We start from the raw sequence: 17,038 nt of genomic DNA on the forward strand, positions 1-17,038 counted from the left end.
TATGTAAAAGCTGGGAGGAATGGAGAAAGTAGCTTCTTTACTAGTGACATGACCGTTTGTGACCTGTCTTTTTCCACATATTTGTAAGTGACCTGAGGAAAAAAATGAATAAGAACAATGTAATTTGTGGAAGTTATGTATCATTTTTCATGATAATCAAAATTGAAGCTGACTAGAAAGGATTGCTGAATTTCATGCCACTGGGTAACGGAGTAAATAGAACAGTAGAGGAATTCAATTTTGATAAATGTCAAGTAATGTGTACCGGAGAGGGAAAATTATCGCAACACCACATACACGGTGGGCTCTTAGCACTGTCCGATAGCATCTCCTTTATCCTCGTGGGTATTAAAAAAAGGGGGTGGGGAAAGGGAACTAAATCCTGGGAACTGGCAAGTTATAAATAAGAATAAAATGGAAGATACTGTCCATGTATGAATTTTCACTGCTCTTCTGCATCTTCAACACTGCATTTCTGATGACAAGGTTATAAAAGGGTTACATGAATGAGGGGTGATCAAAGGTGTGGGATGGTTTTTGTTCAAGGAGATAGCAAGGGAGTTTTGAAAGGAGGACAGGAAAGGGACTGTGATAATGATATGTGAAATGGTGAATGGTATGGAGACGAATAGGAAAGATTATTTAGTGTTAGTTCCTCAAGGACTGCTAAACACAGGGTTGAGATTCAAACTGTGTTCCTAACCTAAACCACTGAGAGAGTACAGGAGGCAAAGGGTCACTGTGTGCTTCTGCTCCTAAACATTTTCTCCTCGCTACTCGGAGAATGGATGGAGCTTCTACATGACATTGTATGGCCTTTCCTACAGGAATCTATTTCTGCGGACTGAGAGCCAAAGCAAAAAGCTATGCAAAACCACCCCTGGGGTGTGGTCCTCTTGGGGATAAATGAGGTGTTCTAGAGAGCATACAGTCTGGAAGAAACAATGAAGCATAAAGAACATCGGCGATGACTGGCAGATCGTGTAATGAGGTGCTGAAACACACTGTCCTTGATGGCATTCCTGCAGTTGCAAGCGTGGCTCTTGATAAATGCTGCAGCAATCAGAAAGTACCAGTTTGGAACAGCTTTTCCTTGCCAGGTTGTGAAGTCTGGAGGGGAGAGGGGAACTGTAGAGGGAAGACGTGTTCACTTAAGATTCAGAACTTACCTGGAGTCTCTCTTCAGACAAGGGTTGCCATTTGCTGAGGTTCTGTAGACCAATTGTCTGCTGCTGATAATATTAAAATATACAAGTGTTACTTAACAAAAGAATAGTAATAAAATAGCAAACTCTTACAGAATATTCATTAAGACAGATCATCAAGAAAAAGTAATGCAGCCAGTATTTATGGATTTTTTGGTAAGTCACAGAGAAGGGAAATGAATGGATTTAATTGAATTAATTTTCTCTTAGCTTTACTAGGATGTCATAAAAATGTGGAGAAATTTGATAATACAAAATTATGGTCGTTCTTGGAAGGTGTTAACATTTTCCAGTGAAGAATGGTTAGAACTAGTGTTAACTGTAGAGGAATATAAGCTGCAGCATGTGAGCCCTTATAAATGAAGAAAACGTTCAAAGTAACCTCATAAACTAAGAAAATGCTGTCTTAATCTATGTACTGTTACAGCCTAGAACAGTGTATTCTTTTTGAGTGCCCTGCATTTCATAATCGAGGCCTGAATGCTAATAACCTGAAAATGCATCCTCTCTCCTGGTCTGTTAGTCGGTACTGTGGTGAGCAGAAAACATTTAAAAATATTTCCGAAGTAGAAATCACTCTCAGCTGAGGGCATACTGTGCTAGGGAATGATCATGCACTAGAAAAATGGATACAGTAGTGAAAAGGGTAACTGAGAAATCAAATGCTTCTGGATGCTCTAAGACTAGACAGGTCGAGGGGGAAAACACATTTCATCAGTTCCTTGTATGGATCTAGGGCACGTATAGTGATGAACAGATACGCAGTGAAGTTCCTAAAGGGCTTACTGACTTTCAAGAATATGCATGCTGACTTACAAGTACCTGAAATTCCCCAGGCTGTTTCCTGGCACAGCCTTCTGCATTGCACGCAAAGAGCTTCTCTAGAGCCATTCAGGCATCGTGTTCTTCCACAGCATTTACAGGCAAGTCACAGACATTTGCTTTGGTTTGTTTTGCTAAGGAGGATGGTTTTGCTGATGAAATGCATAATATACATTTGATTTTCTTCCCTTCAGACATTTTACTTTGCAAAGGAATTGCTGATTATTTATTTCCTTTTTTTTTTTTCCTACTATGAAGTTGGAAAGTTTCAGAGCCCCATATATGGTATCTTTAGAACTAGTGTTCTGTATTATTGCCACGACATTTTTATCAGTTAAAGCAACAAAAAAGTCTGAGTTGTTGTTCTAGTCAAGTATTTTGATCCCTTCAGAATCTGAAGCAGGTTTTTAAATTAAAGATAACTGTAGATGTATTTGTGTATTTTTTGTGCATAATTTAACTCAAGAGGAAAAGCACTGTATAAAATAGAGTAGTTGGACACTCAAGAAGAACAGTCAGAAAGATAGGCTTAGATTTGAGTTCAGGCAGAAGAAAACAGGTCGTGATATAAAAAAGTGCATCTGTAAGTTACCAGCATACAAAAAAACTATCCAAGAATGCCATTGCCTAAGGAGTAGGTTGTCAGGGAGCAGCAAAAGGGAGGTTGAGTTGCGAGCAACCCTCACCCGCAAGGTGCAGTCCCACAGTGCTTGACTGTGCAGGAGCAGCAGCAGGCTCCTCTGGCAGTCCCAGGCGAGGCAAGGTGATGAAGGAGAGCCAGTTTCACTCTGAACAGTCAGGTGACAGAGCTAGAGGCAAGATCTGAGGTATGCCTGTGGCATAGGGAAGCAGAGTAGGTACCCAGCTCTCATCTTAAATGGAGCTCCCAGCCCATGGGGGAGGATTTAGGTAGGGTCCCGAGGGAGGCTGTACAGGGCAGTTAAGGCCAGTTTAGAGAGTACAGGTAACTGGTTTGGCCAGGAAGATCACAAGGATTTTGGTGAAAGTAGTTTCAGTGAAGTATATCGGAGGATGAGTTTTGGGATTCTGAGCATGGGAAAGAGATGATCGCCCACCCACCAGCCAACACAAGCAGTGGGGCTTCCTGAAAGTGGGGCAGCAGGAGGAGGCAGAGGGTGCTGGGGGTGGTATTGAGGAGCCTCCCCTCGGGAGCACCTTGGTGACTTTTGACGTTTGTTTCCATCAGCTTTGACTGCAGTATATCAGGTCCAGCCATGGCCAAAGATCTAGAGCTGTATTCGTTTGCTTGAATTATTCTTCTCTTATTCTGTTAATAAGATAAGCCTTATGAAAATATTCCGAGGCTGAATTGCCTTCTGGAACTTCATTTTGTGTTTCTTGGCTGGAGTGTTGCTCTGACTCACTCCAGACTTTTTTCCTCTTTTTAAATAGTGGAAATACAACTGTATTTCCATAGAGTTAAAAAATTTATATATAATTAGATATAGAATAGTGAATAGTGCATAAGAGAACAGTTGATTAAGCTGATTCAATAATCTATTCCACATTATAGAAAATCAGTGATTTTAAAAGTATATTATTAAATATTCCAAGATAGTGTTTCCTTCCAACTGCAGCAGAATGAAGCTTTTTTTTTTTTTTTGCATGTGTTACAAGTTTGTGTTTTTTGCAAACGTTCTGAATACAGAACTTAAATTAGCCCAGACTTTTAGCATGTACTTTAAAAACTGATTAACATACTCCATCTGTTGGTAAGCTGAGCAACTGTCAAAATGAGCAGCAGAGCCTACTAACATTTCCATGTAGATTTGTAAGACTACAGTTAAAGTAGCAAGCTATTAGTACCAAAATAGCACTCTAGCAGGGGAATGGTGGGGTGGGGGTTTTTTTCCAATATGATTGTTTCAGCTAGTGGATGAGATAGATGCTTAAAGTATAGTTGTCTTGCAAAGTGCCTGCCACGTACTTATCTTAGACCTGTATCTATCAAGATTTTGGTTGCTCCTTTGCAAGAATAGTAGTTAGTAAAAATAGTTAATTTTAATTTCAGTGTATTTTATGAGTACTCACGAGTAGTCATTTTGGAGCATGCTTTTGAGACCTTTTTAGGGGTGGGTTGCCCTACCATGCAGTCACAGGCTGGATTTCTGTCAGCTTGGGAAAGACATACATCACAGAAATGTGATTCTTTGAAACCCATTGCTTACCGTTTCTAGGTTGAGCAACTCCTGGTATTTTGCTTACCATCATCTGACTGGTTTGTCTTCAGCTTTGAAAGCAACAACTTTTATGGTTTGTTCACATAAAACTTTGTTAAGTTGGGGCACAGGTAAACCACGTATTTTAATTAAACTCTCCAGCAGTCTATCTCAAAAGCAACACTGTAAATATATATTCAAACAAGTGAATCTAGCACTGTACACTTACACAGCAGTCAGCAAAAAGGCAAGACATTTCCTCCTCTTAAAGCAAAACAACAAAGCATAAAGATGACGAAACAGTGACATACAATGATATATCATGGGCATACTTCTGTTTATATCAGTTTGCTCGTACTCCTTACCATCTGATCCTGCATTAGAGTAATTGTATACTTTCCTGTCAACTCTTTCTTAATTTCAGATTTTATCAAAACTCATTACAAGAAGATACATTAAACAGTCTTTTGAGGTTTATTAAGAACATCTGCCTCCAAAGAGACTTCATGTCGTTTAAGGGTAAAATGATCTGTCTTGTCAAAATCACAAATGGCTCCCATTCCTCCCCCATTTTCAGAAAGCTCAGGTGCTACTTCACTTGTATTGTTTCAGAGAAAGCATGGAGGAGCAGACTGTTACTGCTAGTGAGGAGGCATAAAAAGAAGTGAAAAAAGCTAGAGAAGCTCACATCTTCACATCCATGCACACGTGTATCTGGACATATATGTGCACATTACAAATATACTTTGTAATAAAGCAGTGCATATTAGCTAGTCAAATTCTGTGCTGCTGCTTTTTTCTTCCTTATTTTTAGTTAGTTTGCTGTATTTGCACAACTGTATAGACATTCCTATCGTGCATCAAAAACATCTTTTATCCTTGGAGTGACGACAAGAAGAAGTACTGAGTATGAGGTCAGAGAAGCAGCCCATCAGTTCTAACTTCTCTTTTGAGCACATCCTTGGCTAGATCTGCTCAGCAAGGTATCATTTTATAGGGATTGAGGGCAACATGTGGTAGGAATTAAAGATATGCAAACCCAATCAAATACTTCGGGGGAAAAAAAAAAGAAGAGGGAGTGAAAGCTGGAAAGAAAACAGAAGCGGGGGGTGGGGCAGAAGAAAGACTAAATGGATTGTGATACCTGGGTCAAGCTAAGGAAGGAATCTTGGCAGAGGTGCACGAGGAGGCACAGAACCACTTTCTTGGTTCCGATTTTGATTCGTAAGCATCTTGGCTGCATCTTTTCCAGCTCTGAAATAAAATGTAACTGGCTGCAGAAGACAACTAAGGCATGTTGACTTCTAAGGAAAATGTTTGCTTTTATCTCTTAAGGATAAAGATGGCCCTTAGAACAGCTTGAAAAGAAGGTGCAATAGAATCAGTACCTTTTTTTCTATAGCTGAAATGGTATTAAGGTTATTTATGGACATCTGAGATTTGGAAATCTTTCTGAGAATAAGTAATTTGGAGTGAGGTATCAGAATCGATCTCTTATAACATGTTGCATTATGAAAACAAGCCAAGGAACATCTGGGATTGACTCATCAAATGGCAGCACATTCTGAAGAAAACCTGGTCTAAGGAGTACACCTGTATCCAGGGAAGAGTGATTGGCTTGAAGCTCCTAGCTGGGTCGGGAGCAGGAAGCACATCTGTTCATGAGAAGCAGCTGGGGCGGTTCAGTGCAGAGTTTGACATTTTGAAAAAAGGTGCTTTCTCTAAATAGCATTTCCACATAAGTAAGTTTGTTTTCTTTTTTAATAGAAGCAGTCACAGCTATGCATGCAGCTCTGAGGTGCCTGTGAAATTCCTTTAATAGCAAATGACATTTGCAGCAAGGATAAAAACCACAGATGTTGGCAGGAACTCCTTTAGGTTATTGTGAATAATTATTGAAAAGGCAAAGCATTGATTTAGACTCCCTGTTTGCAGGGAACAGTCTGTGTGGGAAATGAAGAGTGAATGTTGCACTGAAAATTGCTTTATATCTGAGCTTCAGAGAGAAGCTGACTCTGGCAGCTGAGGACGGCTGCTCTGTTCAACTCCTCCCAGAGGAACTCCTGGGAGATGCCAACTGAGCTGGGCGTGCACAGAGCGGGTGCAGGGAGATGAAAATGCCCCTTTTCCCCTAGAGCAGGAGTTGTTGCAGAAGGGGGAAAGCATTGCTGCAGATTTCCCTGGAAAGAGATCAATTTCAAAGGAGCAGATCTGCAGCTGGGTCTGGGTAGGAGTTGTTGAAGCAAGCAGTCTGGGGTGCACTGCAGTCCCCAGCTGGAGCAGGCCCCAAGAGTGAGGAGATTCAGATGTGCCGAACAGAGTAAATTACAGACTGCACCTCAAAACAGTGCTTGTAGAAAACCTGAGTTCTCCCTCATATGCTGTAGTTGCATTTGGGAAGCTTGCAGAAGAGAATGCTGTTCAGTCCCCAGTGCAGGAGGAGGAGAGCTGGTTGTAAATCCTGCAAAGAGCCCAGAGGCAGGGGAAAAAATAAATCCGTGGAGATGGGTGTAGCTGTGGCCCCTGAGTAGGTGCAGAAAGCTTTGGGGGATTCCCTGCTTCTAGAGGGAAAAGATTACATGCACTGTGAAAAAGCAGCTGTGGCTCTGCAAGAGTGAGGACAAGTATTTTAATATAGTGGTGTTGTGGTTCTTTTGTCTTACAGTGTGGCTGTGGTTTCGCAAAACATTCATATTCAATTACTCCTTTGTTTTGTTGCTGGGGAACACAAGCAGAGAAGGAAAATAATAATAATTTTAAATTAACTCTGCTAAATATAAATGAGATTTCACGGGGCAAAGAAAAGACTTCTCTAGCTTGAGGGGGTATTGCTGTGCCAGATTTCAAAGGCCCTACTACAGCCAATAAAATTGTTGGAGCAGCTTAAAAAAAAAATTGTAAGCATTTTTACAGACATTTTTTAGGCAATGTAAATACAGCCAGTGCCTCCAGGAGTGTATATGATTGTTCTAGAAGTCACACACAAGTGTATCTGTGTGTTTCTAATTGTTACTGGATTTATTTGTGGGAATTGGAGAGAGTCCAGGATGAGACAAGTTTCAGACCATGCCCTTAAAGCTTCAAGAAAATGTATCAAAACGCATGTGTCACCTTACTTTCCCCAGATGATTATGGTCACAATATATATATTCATATATTCCAAGGGCAGATACTCTATTTTTACTCTCTCCAGGACAATGAAGCCCTTTCTGAAATGTGATTGCTGGAATTGCCTTCTAATAAAGACTCCATCTGCAAAATTACGCTAGTTACAGTAGACTTAATTTAACTCTATTTCATATGAGGTTCAAAAAGGTAGTAGACAATTCTCCATTACATAAGCATGTCTTTTTCAAAAAAACCCCAAAACTTCTGTCTGGTACATTGTATTATATTGAGATACTTTCTGATAAATGGGTGTTGGTTTCAAACAGCCTATCATGGAACATCTTTTTAAAAAGATTAATTTGATAATACAAGTGCTGCTAAAATAATTAATTTATGAAGTGTTTGGGATGGTGGCAGATTTATGTTTGTTGTTGCCTGTACTAAATTTAATAATAGCTTGAGGCCAAGATTTTGAGGCATTTAAGCATCCCCAGCTTCATCAGGGAATCTTCTGCTCTATACATCAAAAAACCAACAGTTTTGCCATAATATGCAAAGGTTCACATAACAAAATCTGATCCTGTCCTAGTTATACACTGGATTCACAGAAGTGAACTGACGTTTTTGTTTTAACATTAAATATCCCCAGACTCATGTTAAAGTAACAAGTCTAAACTCATCAGATGTTGAGGGACTCTGCTACTCCAAGGGGTGAAAGGTTTCAGTGAGAGAAGGGCTGGGTGGTTTTGGCAGCCAGGGTCAGCGCTCAGGTTTGGCGGGTGCAGAGTGGTGCCTCGTCTCTGTCCCACCCCAGCAGCCCATGGGACTGGTGGTGAAATGCCACTTCACCCAAGTTAGCCTTCCTCTTCTTGGCACTGAAGTTGCTTCAACAATTGAACTTCTGTCAATTAACGTCTGTAATATTCAAGCATGCTGCATTCAGCTGGTAACATGTAAAGCTCTTTTACTTGAAATTTTATCAATGCCTAATTTTAAATGCTGCAATTTAGATGGATGTATACACTCTGTTTTATGACCTAATATAAAATTTTTCTTTCTGCTGAACATAGGATTATGTATGAGAACCAATTTTTCATTAAATCATCTACCACCTACCAGATAATATGAACATAAATAAAGTGGGACATGAGAATGTAGGCTGAGGAAGCAGAGACCCTGCGATCTCGGAGAGCAGCTCTTCTCTGCCCACTTCTCCTTGCATTGTCTCTGGAACCAGTCCTATAAGGATCATTGCTAAGTCCCTGGGAAACCTACAGGAGCTGAGTATATTCTGCATTTTACAGACTAAACCACTTGCTTGTCAAGCTCAAGTTGGAATTTGTCTAGCCCTCTCCCAAAACTCCTGTTTTACAGAGGGGCTCTGTACGGTACCCAAGGCAGTTTGACCTTAGGTTTTGAGAAGGTTTTTTGCTCCAGCTGATGAGAGCTGGTCTAACAAGCAACAGCTACATCTTAGAGAGGTGATATGACGTCCTAGTCTCCTGCCTGGCATCTCAGCACTAGATGGTGCCAGGCACCGCCGGGCCATGCGTGATCAGTAGAAGATCCAATTGCAGGAGCACTGAAGCAAGGCTTTCCATCTGTATTGAAGAGCTATAAAACTCTGCTGCAAACAATGTTCATCAATTATGGCATAAGTACTAGGTTAAGATAAAATCAGCAATTAAGGCCAAATGCTTATTAAGGATTAAGAGATTCAATGAGAGCTCACTGGGCCGTAAGGAGTAGTACTGGAGCCTGGCTAATTCTTTTGCTTTTCCCAGCTTACACACAAATGGCTGCTGCTATTTACCACTCATGCTCTGGAAGACAATTGGAAATGGCAATTCCAAGGGAAGAGCTCTAAAACGCAGAGTAATTTGTTGCAAGCAGGTGATTACGATTCATGTATCTGAGTGCAGGAATGCCACTGTCTCAGTAGACCAATTCCTTGTGTTGTTTGTGCACCTCATTTAGTTTACAGTTATGATTCCTAGCTTAGGTGCTTTGTTTTTTTTCTTGTAGACTAAGCAGGCCACAAATTGAGCATCATAGATTGTTGCTCTGTATGTCAAACCATGACTTGAACTTGAAACATGCTTTTGTATTACCAAGTATATTTTAAGAACACCTTCCTTTGTCCTAAACAAAAAAAGAAAACCAGTTATTATTGTTAGAACACATGGAATGGAAAGCACTTTTTAATCATACTTGAGAATCTCATGTATTTATTTCTTCCTTCACAGTAGAAAAACCAGGATTTGAATGATAAACTACTCGTCAGAATTTTGGCAGATATTCTTTATTGCTCTAAGAAGAATTGGCGTTTCAGTATAGGAAAAGCAAGAATTTATTGAGCTGAGGACTAGAAGAGCTGTCCATGTGCATTATGCATTAACATATTTTCAATTATATGAAAAGTGTGCATTTCTAATTTAATTTAGGTGTCAATAAAATAACAGCCATTGCAACAGTTGATATTTACTGCCTCTCCAGCACAGAGCTGTACTCAGCCCTGTTGCCATTATGCTTATCACATAATACAGGGGTCATCTTCCCTGCAACTTCTTTGGTCTGGGAGCCTTCCAGAGAGTGGTGAGTAGCACAGACAGCCTGTGCTGGGGAGGAGAAGAAGGAGAAAAGAGGAAACTCTTTGCAGCAATCTCCCAGCTCACTGATGTGCCTGGGTATGGATCAGGTGGGTATGGTTTACAGAAGCCTCAAAAACTGGAGGTGCTGGAGTCCTTCCTTAGCAGGACAGCATACAGAATACAGACTCTAAGGTGGACTAGGTGACTTCCTAAGTCTCTTCTAGGTCTGTTAAACATAAATCACTGTAGTAAAATCCTGGTCTCTAATCTTAAAGGAAATGGAAAGAGGCGTTGCATAGATGGTCCCCCAAAGGCAAAAGGAATATCAAGCCAGGTTAAGGAAAAGCTGACACAGGTCAGTAATATGATATGTTTTCAAGAGTAAATGGTTCCATTAAGTCCAGGGAAGTACTTGTGTCCTTGGAAGTTAGAGCTGGCCTGAAGTACCATGTCTCTCCAGGGCACTGAAAAACTGAACAGTCTTTGATGTGCTAAATTAGGTTACAAATTATTTAAATAATACTTCCAGAGAAAATTCTTATTGCCTTACCACTGTGAATATGAGTCTTCCTATTCTTGCCTTTGCTCCTTGTCCTCTGCCACATACCCGCTTCAAAATTTTTGTTGCTTTTTAAGTGCCAAATAGCTTCCCTCTTGTCACTCATTTTTTTTTTAATGTTCAGTCTAATTAAGCCCTCTGAGCCAAGAGATGCAGAACAAGAGGGTCAATTGTGCTCCCACTTCCATGGTGTGAGCCTGGAGTAACTCCCCTGAACACACTGAATACACTGCAGTAAATTTCCATTAACTTCAGCAGAGTTGCTCTGGACTGGCAGTTCAGGGTGAGCTGACTCAAACCACTCAGAGCATCAGAAGGGCACTGAAGACAAGCCATTACCACGCGAAGCTTCTCACGAGAAGCTGTTATACTGCATGGGAATGAGAAAAGGAAAATGTGATGGGAGCCAGCCAGGCTGCCTCATTACCAGGGGTGTCCTTGTGAATGCTGCTGTGAAGGAGGCACATCGTGTCAGGCTCTGGGAGAGGGAAAAGGAGGACAGGTGGACATAGGGCACATCTTGAACAGCCATAGCTGCTTTCCCTCTCCGGGAGATACCTTCACCTGTGTCTTCCTACCTTATTTTACAGCACCTCTTGCACATGGATGAGTTTTCCAAGGAGCAGAACAGCCCATCGCAGCAGTTGCTGACTGGGAGGGACAGGAGTGGTCTCTTCAAGACTCAGCTTCTCTCTTCCTCAGAGCAGAGAAGGGCTGGTGCCTTCTAACCTCACTCCCTCCTTCTTGGAGGGCATGTTAGAAGTTCAGCTCTTGTTCCTCTGATGAGGAAAAGTGATGGAGCTTTTCACAGCAATTGGTTTACTTTTCTGTCTTCTAAATCCTTTTTCCAGTGGACTGCAGTTGGCATCGAGCATTCTTAGGGGGGGAACAGAGAGATCAGGAGGAAAAAGGACTGTCAGGGCTGCTTCAGCAGTGGGCCTCATTTAATGGGGTGACTGCAACCCAGGTTGGAGGTTGAGTAGTAAAGTGACGCAAGTCAAAGAGAAGATAGGTCATGTAAATAACATCATCCAGTGTGTGTTTACTGTGAGCAAGCAGAATGTGAGTTGGGGAGAAATCTGTCTTTGTCAGTGACTCCTGCTGATCCATTTCTCCATGGACCAGCCGCATGTAAAGTTAATCTGCTTATGCAGCAGCTGAGAAACTAAGATGCCCTCGATGCCCTCATCTCATCCCTGTATCTAGCTCGAGCCTCAAAATACCAGGGGAGCACAAATTCCGTCTACGTTTGGGATGTGACCACCCCTCATCCCTTTCTTGTTTCCTTTTCTCTACCACAAGTCATCTGGTGGGACAGGCTTGAGGGGGGGAGTGAAGTCCTGTCTGAGGACCCACCTGGGGTGGAAGCTTGTGGGCTTAGAGAGCAGAGTGCCCTCAGCCTCAGTGTCACTTTGGATTGTCTGGACCACTGCCTCAGGTGGCCAAGGGAATCCCATGTACCTTGGGTCCTCCAAAGCCCCACGCCTGGGCTGGCCTCCACTGGTGGCTCATTGTCCTCGCTAGCAGGAGCCATGTCAGGCAGGCTTCTTCTGCAGGGCCGTGGGTTAGGCAGAAGGGCTGGCTGGCCTGTGGAAGAGAAGATGCTGCAGACCTCAGAGGGTCGGGTTCCTTTCTGCTGCCCATGGAGGGTGGCCCTGGCCCCTTATTGCCCTTGTTCTTACCCAGTGAAAGTGCTGTTTTGTGGGGTGCCCATGTGGGTTATGGAGACTACCCCAGGCAGCACCAATGCATGCGGCTGCCTTTGCCCATTTCCTATTTAAAGCCGCAGTAGAGAGGACTGATAGACTGGATAGGGATGTCCAGTGTCAGGGCTGGTGGAGATGTGCTGGGCAGGCTGGGACAGATGGGGACAAGTGCCACCAGGACTCCTATGACCTTATCCCAGCCTGACATGGGTATTACACCAACCACTATGGGCTGATGTGCTCAGCAGAGGAAATTCTGGGCAATCTGGTTTGACCAGCGTAAGCGTGTGCCCCAGGGCATAACCACAGGAGCTCAAATGCCACGATAAGAAAAGGAAGAAAACCTCTAGTTTTGTCTTAATTTAAAATCCACTAAAGTATGTAGGTTGTGAGATTCAGTCTCATGTTTGTAAACATTAGTAACAAATGTGTAATTTAATCTTCTTCCTTTTTTTGTTTCTTTCATTTAAAGTATCATTTAGAATATCTCATCCTTTATTTTATAATAACATTTATAGTAACATTGCAAGGGCCAATCAGAATTACTCCATGATGCTTCCCTCTGATTCACTGTTGATTTCTAGATGGAAATACTGAGAGATAATTTACATTAAATACAGTTACTATTTACCATGCACCACACACTTTGGCCTGTGTTCCTTATCACTATGCCTGTATGGGCCAGTACAATTACTTTCCCTTTGTAATCTAGTGCTACCTTCAGGCCCACATAAGAGATGGTACAATGGCTGTTTAATTCACAGTGAACTCATCAAGGTCTGTACTCTTGTAATTTCCTGTAACAAACGCTTACAAGGTCATTGCTATGGGGATGATTCACATTAGACTCCCGGGAACTCTGGTACCTGCTCTTGCAGAGCTCTGCAGCATCAAGCTCCACCTTGGGCATGTTCCAATTTCGGTTTGAAGTATCTGTCTGTGCAAAACAACTGATGGTCAGGACATTCCTTTCGTGCTGCATCATGACAAAACAGGGAAACCCTCTGAAGGGACGATTTAGCAGATTGAGGGAACACTGTATTTCCGTGGTGAAGCATTTGGGATTGGGGAGTGCTGGGGTCAGTCTGTGCACATGCATGCACATCCTTGACTTCCCTGTTGTAGCTGGTTTTCTGTGGTCTCAGTCACATGCACCCCTTTTATTTAGCTTTACTTTCTGGAGGAGGACCATAGCCAGTGCATTCGGAAAATGCTTATTCCTGATTGCTTTATCTTTCCAGCCATATTTTAGAAGAACAGCAGGTCAGCCAGCAAGACCTCCCTGACTTTAAACTAGCGTATCCTAAGAAGGACATTGTTTTTCTAAGCCTCACCTCGTGCTCACAACCCTAGAGATTTTTCTCCTTGGTTAGCACCACATAGAGCAACATCCAATTCTCCTCACCTGAGCTGCTTCAACGGATTCTCAGTCTCAAAAAGTGAATTAGATTAAAGTGTTTAAAAAATCACTTTCATAGTGAGACATGAGCAGAAAGCAAGATGCTTCTCTTCATTTAAGAAAGCAAGAGTCGTATATTATATCAGTTAATTGGTTCAACTAAAACTTGGATAATTCAGTTACTTCAGAGTGACTGGGATTTAATAATAAACCCCTTCAGTTTAATAGCATCACAGCGCTCAGGATGCATGAAGATGTGCAGCAGGCTACGTGTAGGCAAAGCTGTATGCACAGGGCTGCTGCGATCAACTGTGTCCTGTGTGGTCCTTTGCAGAGCTGAAGGTGTCTCCAGCCAAGGAACAGACACCAAGGGCATGATCCTGCTGTGGATAAAGGGAGGAGCAAACAGCGGGCGGCCAGAGAGGAGTAATTATTCCTGGAGACCTCTTCCAGAAAGGTCATCCTCAAATGGTTTTAGTACAGCTTCTTACGCCTGTTCCTCAAGAATGTTTCTGTTACAGTGATCTACATTTTTAGCCCAGTTTTTCCAAGAAATGAAGCTTTACAGTCATGCCATCTGTCTGTCTGCAAGTCCCCCTCTGAGAGCTTTTGTGCCTCTTGCCCTTGTGTGGCAGAAGTGTGCAGGTCTGCAAAACCCCGCGTTCCTCAGCGTGCCAAGAAAATTGATAACTGTTGTCAGACAGACACAGAGTAATCTTTCCATTGAGCTGAAGGGTGAGGGAAGGACTGGAGACTGATCAGGAGGTGTATGTAGGGGCAGAACACAGATGCTTTGGAAATCAGGTGTCTTTAGTTCTGCTGTTCACTGAATTACTGTTCTTTCTCCCCCAAGGCAACACTCTCAGCTGCTTGCTTAGAGATGTTTTTGCGTGTAAGTAGGACTGTACCTGTAACATAACTCTCATGCAGTCCCGTCTGAGCCTGAATCCTTCCTCTCGGTTTCTCCACAGCCCACTCTGCTGGGACCTGCCGTGCTCTGAGCCAGGATTAGGCAATGGGCACTTCCCATGCTGGAGAACCGCAGCTCCGTCCCGGCTGTGCCCTGCCCGCCCGCAGTCACCCTGCAGCTGGGCTCTGCCGTGGGCTGGCCCCTACGTGTGCCCGCTCAGTTCTGCTTTACCCTGCCAAGTGAAGAGCAGTGTGAATCCCTTTCTCTTCACAAGCAGGTTCTTTAATGAGTTGCTTTTTAAGGCTGGATTAAATTGCAAAGAGTCCTTGAGTACAGATTCCGGTGGCTCTAATCTTGCCATGTATGCTGAAAATGAGCTTCCAGGGTGTCATAGCACCCTGTGCTTGCAGAGGAACCTGTTTATGTGCTGGGTGAAACACTGCTGACAGTTTTACTTCCCTCACCCCTGCAAGGTTTTTATTCTGGCCATTCCACTGTGTTAACTTTCAATGTCTTCGTGCCAAGTTTGATCCTGGGGCCTTTCTTTAATTTGGGCCAGACATTCAGATTGTTTGTAGAAGTTCTGAGATACACCAACTAATCGTTCTGTATATTTTAGATTTATGCATGATTTCAAAGCAAAGGTCAATTGTTCCACAGTGCTTGGTAGGATTGTTTATTCAGATGTACAAAAAGATTCATTTTTAGCATTAGACAATAAACTTCTTGTTCATCAGTTTTCTATGGAAAAGAAAGAAGACACTTCCCCCCACACACCCCCAAGTCCTATCCTGTTGCATTAACCCAAGATCCACCATCTGCAGGACTGGAAAATGCTTTGAAATGTAGTATCTTTTTTTTTTTACAAGTCTACTTGCTTTTTGTATACTTCAATATTTTTCAAAAGTTAACACTATTGAAGATCATTTTTAAAAACATTTACCGCAAAGACGGTGGGGGAATAGGACAGAATAGGAATAGGCTCCTGAGATACCCACAAATTGGTATCAAGCATATGAGATTATACTGGAAAATCTTATGATTTCTCAGTGGAGACTTTTGTGTACATTTTGTTATAGTCACAATGTAGTTGTATCGATCTAACAAGCTAACCATCACCTTCACTTTCCACCCACGGGATAGCTAAAGCTTTATAATTACTAAGTGCAAAGATTTGTGAGGATACCTGACCACAGCCCGCAGGGATCAGTGGAACTGGGGTTTTTTGCCACCTTGGCCATTTTGTCCTGGTTCAGACTAAGGTGAAGGTGTGCGCTTTGAGAGGGCTTTGTCCGTCCACCATGTTGCCGCTGAAGAGGGTCAATATGCAGGGAAGTTGAATGTGTTCCTTGGCTCCAGACTCTGCTGCCAGCCTGGATCGCTGGGCAGTAAGAACATCAAATGCCGTCTAAGCCATGGCTCCGAGCCACAGTCCGCATTTCCTTCCAGCAGTATTGAAATGCTTCTCTCTGTCTAGACTATTTCATGTCCTTTTCAGTGCCTTTTTATGCCCCGAGTTTTGTGGCAGCAGCCTGGGAGCATAATAGCCTTGCCCTGGAGAAACAGCCATCAACACAAAAAGAAGTGTTAAGATTGTTTACACCCGCATGCAGTGTTAGAGCCATAAAGAGCAACTCCTGCCTTTCTTCGAGGCCATCTTGTCTTATGCATACTTTATGTAAATATTCTGAAAGCAGTTTTATATCTACCTGTTGGTGAATCTACTGGAAGTAGATCCACTCATTTTCCTTCTACATCTCATTGAACACAGAATCAGAAGAGTTAAATTCTTTGTCTGGTAGAGGACATGCTAGAAACTGCTGGTTCAAAAAGATTAGGCACAGTAATTAAAGCATAATTGCTATTAATAGTTGTCTTCCTAATCAGACTTATCTCTCTATTGCTCCTTACCTCAGAGGATTTCTTCCTCTTTGTGTTTTTCTGGAAATGTATTTGTTACGGATGAAACTGAAGCCAAACCATGGTCGTAAACATGTTTGGTAAATATTTTTAATTAAATGAGTCCAGCACACACACTGACTTGGGTCTCCCGGCAGAGCTGGATGGGAACAGATCTGTTTTCCTCTCCCTGCCTAACAGTGTGGTTGGGCAGCACCTTCTAGTAACAGTGCAGTTACGATGGTGCACTGAAAGCACAGCAGACCATACAGTCACACCCAGACCCATAGTTTTTTATAAATAAAGACGTAAGATGCTTCTGAACATGAGTGTACCCTCCTACCTGTGAGTACCAAGTCTCCTGCTGCCCTGCTATCTTCAACCCCAAATACCAGCTGCCTGTGAAGCTGTTAATAAATATGAGTCAGGAAGGCTGAAGGATATATTATGGCTGGCCTTCAGGTTTCAGAGTATATGTGAAACCCCTTCCATTTCCCTGCTAATTCAGGGGAGTTTTTCCATCGTGTACTGGCCTTGCCTTTCACAGTTAGCTGCCTGAGACAGGGCAGTGCTGTACCCACGAGCAGATGCTTGTGCTTTTTCTGCCACTGCTCTTCACCTTGTGCAAGCCGCTGAAGCACTGTCCAAACTCACACAGT

The sequence above is a fragment of the Haliaeetus albicilla genome, chromosome 12, assembly GCF_947461875.1.
Source record: "Haliaeetus albicilla chromosome 12, bHalAlb1.1, whole genome shotgun sequence".
NCBI classification, from domain to species: domain Eukaryota; kingdom Metazoa; phylum Chordata; class Aves; order Accipitriformes; family Accipitridae; genus Haliaeetus; species Haliaeetus albicilla.